This window comes from Cricetulus griseus, chromosome 4 (genome assembly GCF_003668045.3).
Source record: "Cricetulus griseus strain 17A/GY chromosome 4, alternate assembly CriGri-PICRH-1.0, whole genome shotgun sequence".
Lineage (NCBI taxonomy): Eukaryota > Metazoa > Chordata > Mammalia > Rodentia > Cricetidae > Cricetulus > Cricetulus griseus.
In genome coordinates this window covers 30,825,804-30,832,334 of record NC_048597.1, presented here as the reverse complement: position 1 = coordinate 30,832,334, position 6,531 = coordinate 30,825,804, and positions in this window count along the sequence as shown.

Genomic DNA, 6,531 nt, shown 5'->3' with positions numbered 1-6,531 from the left:
ACTACTCAGTGGAAAAATACAATAGAATCTTGAAATTTGCAGAAAAAATGGATGGAACTAGAAGAAACCATTCTGAGTGAGGTAACCCAATCACAAAAAGACAAACATGATATGTACTCACTTATATGTGGATTTTAGACATAGAGTAAAGGATTACCAGCCTACAATCCACACTGCCAGAGAAACTAGTAAACAACAAGGACTCTAAAAGAGACAAACATTGTCCCCTGGAGAAGGGGAAAGGGTCATGATCCCCTGAGCAAATTGAGAGCATGGGAAGAGGGGGAGGGAGCTATGAAAATGAGAGGGGAAGAAGAGGAAGGATGCAGAGGTCATGAGGGAGCAGAAAGTTTGAGTCAGTGAAGAATAGAAGAAAGGGTATGTGATAGGTAGGGTTTTAATTGGGGGGGGTGGTAGGGGAGGATGGGAGGGAGAAGGGAACTGGGATTGTCATGTAAATCAATCTTGTTTCTAATTCAAATAAAAAATGATAAAAAAGAAATACAAGTTACTAGCCAACCTTATAAATAAACAAGTTCATTGCTTAAAAAAAAGAAAGAAAGAAAAGAAATATTGGCTAGAAACAAGCCAAGCTAAGGCTGAAGATTTATAAGTAATATTAGAACTTTGTGTGATTTGTTTGGCAGCTGGGTAGTTGGTCCCAAAAGGAAAAGAAAAAAAAAAAAAGACAAGTCTACAACAGAGCCTCTTCTCCTTGAACAACTGTTTATAGATCATTGAGCAATGGGGAGGGTTTTCTGAGATTTCTGAGTCTTGTAAGTTTCTTGACCTTCTTCAGACTCAAAAGATTTGAGTGATTTCTCTTTATTATAAGCAGTCTTCCTCTTTCCAGGAATTCTTTCCATTTGGAGGCTACAAAACAGTTCCAAGTCTTGATTAATTTCTAAATTTGACAACGTGAATACACTTGTGAAGATATTAAGATATGGGGCTGCAAACTTCCAGGACAGTGTCATAATTCCACACGAAGGCTGCTTCTCGGTTCCATTTTCTTGTCAGCTCATGGCAAATAATCCCAACACTAATGTTACTGAAAGTCTAGTTGCTGTTTGTTTTCATCATATTGAAGCAATATTACTTGAGAGTAATAAATCCCACTTAATATATAGGTTGACATTTTTCGGAAAATAACCTTCTGGGCCTCAGTTTACGAAGTATAGCCTACTAATAGACCACCTTGTTTCCAAGGTTGCTGTAAGAACAAAGTGAGATATATAATAAAATCAATGTAGAATAGAACTACTTATTATAATGGGTTAGCAGTTTGAACAGTTCTGAAAAGAGTTAGTCTCAAACTAACTAATGTGTCATTCAAGAAAATATGGGCTTTTTGGATAAGACACTGAAGAAGAAACTGCTTCTGTGTGACCTGGTGATTGAGAAAAGTCGAGATTAAAGTTTATAGACTCTACTCCTACCAGAGAAAGAGCTGAAGAATATCATGTTCATACACAGGGATTAGTAGGGCAGTAGGACAGTGTCAGAAAAGAAGGAATGATTCAGAGAAAAGAAACTAATGTGGGACCTGCAAGTCTTCTGTGGAGAAGCAACCAGGCAACATCTATCTGCCAGAGGTGTCTAAACACACTAAGATGTTAATGCCTTCCTGAGCTCAGCCTAAGCTTCTGGAGAAGTAATACCCAACACAAAAACACAAGCCAAGAGAACAGCAAGCTGGAGAAAGACTGGGTGAGCTGTAGCAACATGATAAGGGGTGAATACACTGTGACAGAAAGATATCCGTATTACAATACCAGGCATGAATTCCATGCTATGGAGAAGGCACCGAATCCAACCAAGAGCAGTTGACTAGCCCTGTAATACTCATGCCACTTTTGCACCACTAGGTACAGCTTGACTGGCAGGTTGGTATTGTAGTATGAGGGATTCAGTGAAGCATAATACCATTGGTGGCTTTTCTCTGCCAGCACCTTGCATGGCACCCTTATGAAGTATGAGAGCTATTAGAAGGGCAAGAGTTTCCAGAGAAGTGCCAGCTTTCTTTCTCTAAGTCCCACTGTCAAGAAATCATTTATCTTCAGCAGTAGTGTCTCACAATCTAGTTCTTTGTGACAATCTGGAGCAATAACTACCATGATCAAATTGTTTTCATTCCAAGAATTTAAAGTTTTTCAATATAGGCCAATCATCAAATGTTACACAACATATAAACACCCTTAATGACAGTAATCATAGAACCATCTCAATATATAAAGAAAAGGCTTTTCACAAAGCTCAACTGTCTTTTATAAGAAAGTCCTAAAGAAACAAGGATGAGAAAGAATAGTTCCAACTTTGATATGGATTAATGCATACAAAATTATATTAAATGGGAGAAAACTAAAAGTTTTTTCACCAAAATCAGAAATGAGAACAAAGTAACAACAGCTAAAGTCTTAGAATTGAGAAAGAAAAATGTTCAACAATGTAACTGGATAGAAAAACCACCTAACTAACAGCTGTATATTGTGATAATGGCCACACTGAGAAAACATCAGGAAAACAATCCCATTCACAATAGCTTCAAGATACTATTACTGCTGCTGCATTCAGGTCATGGGTGACCAGGCTGTTTGCTGTCCTTACTGTTAGCCAAGGAGGACTTGAAGCCACTGATGCTGGCACATGTGTGTCTAGAGAAGAAGCCAAAAGGATAGGTTGTCACTTGAGTTTCCTAGTTGCCAAGGTGAAAGGGGAAGTTGGATGACTTTTCAAGTTTATTTTTGTGGTTTGGTAAAAAGAAAAGGAAGCTTGTCAGGGATTGGGGGAGAATTTTCAGCATGTGGCCAGGTATATTTATTCCTAGGTATAAACCTAACCATGAGGATTTAATGAGGATTTAAAAACAGTAAGTAAGTTGAAGACACAACTCCCACCCATACTTGCCCCATGCCCATGGATCAGCATGATTAATATTTTGAAAACCTTTTACTAACAGTGATCTGCAGTGAAATCAAATCAAAATTTCAGCAACTTTCTTCACAGAATAAAACCCAAACTTAAATTCATCTGCAAACACAAACAACCTTGGATAACCAAGTAATCCTGACCAAAATTAGCAATCTTGGCAAGATGCGATGACAATTGTTTTTAATTGCAGTATGTGGAAGACAGAAACAACTGAGCAACTGTAAGTTTCTGCTCAGCCTGGTTTATACAGTTGAGTTCCAGGGCCACCAAGGGCTTCTAACTGAAAATCTATCTCAGCAAACATGTTTAATAATCAAGCAGAAACAATGCTAAGGGGTAGTATGGGGTGTGTGACAAAAGCTGAGAAGAGATTATTGAGAGGGCAGTGAGAGAAGGAGTCAAACTAGAGCAAATAAGTATGTGATGCCATATTGAAATGCATCACTTTGTCTACTAGTTTTACAAATGCTTTCCTTTCAAACAAGGAAGGGGAATGAAAATCAAACCCTTCATAACTCTATGAAATGCAAGGGAGGAGATACTGATTGAGGAAAGGTTATTGAGTAATTATTACATGGATCAGCTACTTTCTTTGTTTCTACTATTACAATAAAAGAGCACAGGTGAGTAATTTATAAGAAAAAACATAGAATTTTATTATTGTAATTACAGAAGCTTTGAAATCCCCATGAAAATAGACACCTTTGGTGTCTTGTTAGGCTTTAATGTCACGTAGTATCATGGAAAAATATAGTAAGTGAAGAAAAGCAACAATGTAAGAAGATACCTTTATGATGATCTTGCTCCCACTCTAGAGAGAAGGCTTCAAAGCTACTTCCCCTTAGGTCTCCATCTCACATTGCCAGCACCTGCATTGGGAAGTGATGCATTAAAACTGTAATGTTTGTGTGGTAAAATAATCAACAATATACCCTTTCCTTCCAGACATATGCAATTTATCCTGACATGTACATATCAAATTGTGCTTTAAATTTCAAGAATGAAGAGAATATGCCATAGGAATGTAGGAGAAAGAAAATTTTTCAACAAAAGTAAAGACATACATCATGTAAATGACAAGTACAACAGAGGAGCTCACTGTTTGTCAAGGTTGAACTAAATGTAGCCACAGACCTTAGGGTTATGACAAGAACTATGATGAAGGGTGATAGGTTCAACTTTTAGAAGATGGATGTAGCAGAGATGCTTAGGACACAGTGAAGTAAAGGATAACTGAAATTGTCGAAATCAAGTAGAACAGTAGTACATTAGCCCAACCATGATATAAAGAGGGGCCAATAGGGCAGATTCTTCAGACTGAAAACAAACGAGGCATTATTACATAAGGGTTAGTTTTTTAAAAACAATGAATCTAATAACTTATTAGACATGAAGATAAATCAATCAATGATTATCAGTGCCATAAAGTGTCATCCTAGGCTGCTATAGACTAAGTGGCTTATCAGTAACTGGACCTTAGCCCTCTCTGTTCTGGGAACTGGAAGCACTTCAGAGACAAGGGTCCCAGTATGGTCAGGTACTAGGAAGAGACTTCAGCTCTAGAAAGTGATAACCAATCCCCATATCCTCCATGGCTGAAAGCTTGCTTTGTGTGTCTTGAAACACTCTTCTAAGGTTGCTAGTTAAATCTGTGAAATCCCCACACTTATGACTAATTATCTCTCAAAGTTTCTGTCTCCAAACACCTTCACATTGGCAATGAAGGTGGAATAAGGGAAGGGGACATTAAATCTACTGTCTTCCATCCCTGTCCTCCCCAAGTTTGTCTTTTTCATATGTAAAATGCACTCATTCCACCCTTATAGGAGAGGAAGCTACCCCATGCCTATCCTTTACTGAAAGTTATGTTTGAGGTCTTACCCAATATTTACTATCCAAACACACTAATTAATCTACTCTATATAATCATGCTATGAGTAAAGAATGTCACAATGACATTTTAGAAGCTAGAAATGCTCTGCCGGAGAGAGGTTAACAGATGAGTAAACCACACAAGCAGTGGAATACGCCTTTAGCCGCTGTGCATTCTGCCACTGTCATTTTCCTAGGAAAGACAACTTGTCAGCATCAGCAGCTGTGATTCTTACAAAGACAGTTTGCTCCTGAGACTGTTGTAGCATTTCAATGGTGCTGCCTTCCAACATGCAGCTTCAAAACACTGCACAAAAATCATAACCCATGAAATACGATCTGCCAGAAATTATATTTTATCCTTATCATTCTATTGCAATCTAGGCAATGTCAAAAAGATGAAAAGCTGCCAAATAATATAATTAGAAACAGCGATGTAGGACTGACAGCATAATTATAGGACGTTAGATATGTCAGATTTCATGAGTGGCCTCAAATAAAAGACTTTCATGCAATGCCTTTAATTTTTAGAAACTATCTTATGCCACAACTCTGAAGTGTGTGTTATGTATATTGTGTGTGTGTGTGTGTGTGTGTGTGTGTGTGTGTGTGTGTGTCTTATTCTGTTTCCAAAAATAAAGTTTCTAAATTTTTTAGTTTCCAGAACCTTCTTGTGAATTGTCAGTGCCTCTGGTAACAAGTGAAGGCAGAGTGAATACTAGCAATATACCAGAGTGTTCTATTGGATCCGCAACCAAGCACCAGGCCAAGCTCCAGGAATCTAGTCAAAGAAAGGGAGAAGGAAATACATGAACAAGGGAGGTCAAGAACATGATGAAGAAATCTGCAGAGACAGCTGAACCAAGCTCGTGGAAACTCATGAACTCTAGACCTACAACTGTGGAGACTCTATGGACCAAACAAGGCCCTCTATATATGGGAGACAGTTGTGAAGCTTGGTCTATCTGAGGGTCCCTTAGCAGTAGGACCAGGATCTATCCCTTGTACATGAGCAAGCTTGTTGGAGTCCATTCCCTATGGTGGGTTGCCATGTTTAGCCTTAATGCAGGTGGAGTGAGGGGCTGGGTCCTGCCCCAGCTAAATGTTCCAGACTTTGTTGACTCCCTATGAAAGCCATTGCCTGTTGGGAGGAGTGGATGGGGTGTGGGCAGGAGGAGGTGGGAGAGAAAACTTTGTTTAGCCTCTAAAATGAAATTAAAAAGAAAAATAGAAAAAAGAAGAAAGATAGAAATGAATAAAGAATATCAATGGTATACTGCAGCCCTAGCGGGGGAGGGGGGTTGAGAATGGAACAGAGTTTGGTAATATTATGCTATTGGAGCCTGAGGCAAGGTGAATCTGAGTTGATCTTGGACTCTGAGTTGTAAATGGTATTTTCTAGTTTAGGATGGCTTACCTATTGCCTATGAATAAGACAGCAGTTATTCCCTATGTTGCAAAATTGGAGTTGAGAATATTCAGCAATGAATATTCCACTAAATATAAAGAACTAAAGTAACATGTATACATAAAACTAAGACTAATATCTTTTTCTATATATTGGGAAGCCAGTGTGTGTTCAAGACTACAAATGAAAATATTTACTTATTATCTGCAATGATACATACGCATATTTCCACATATATATGTGCATATTTTCCTGTGTAAAACCCATTCTTTATATTGCAGTCGTTATTATTGTCAATATTTCATAAATGAGGAAATTGA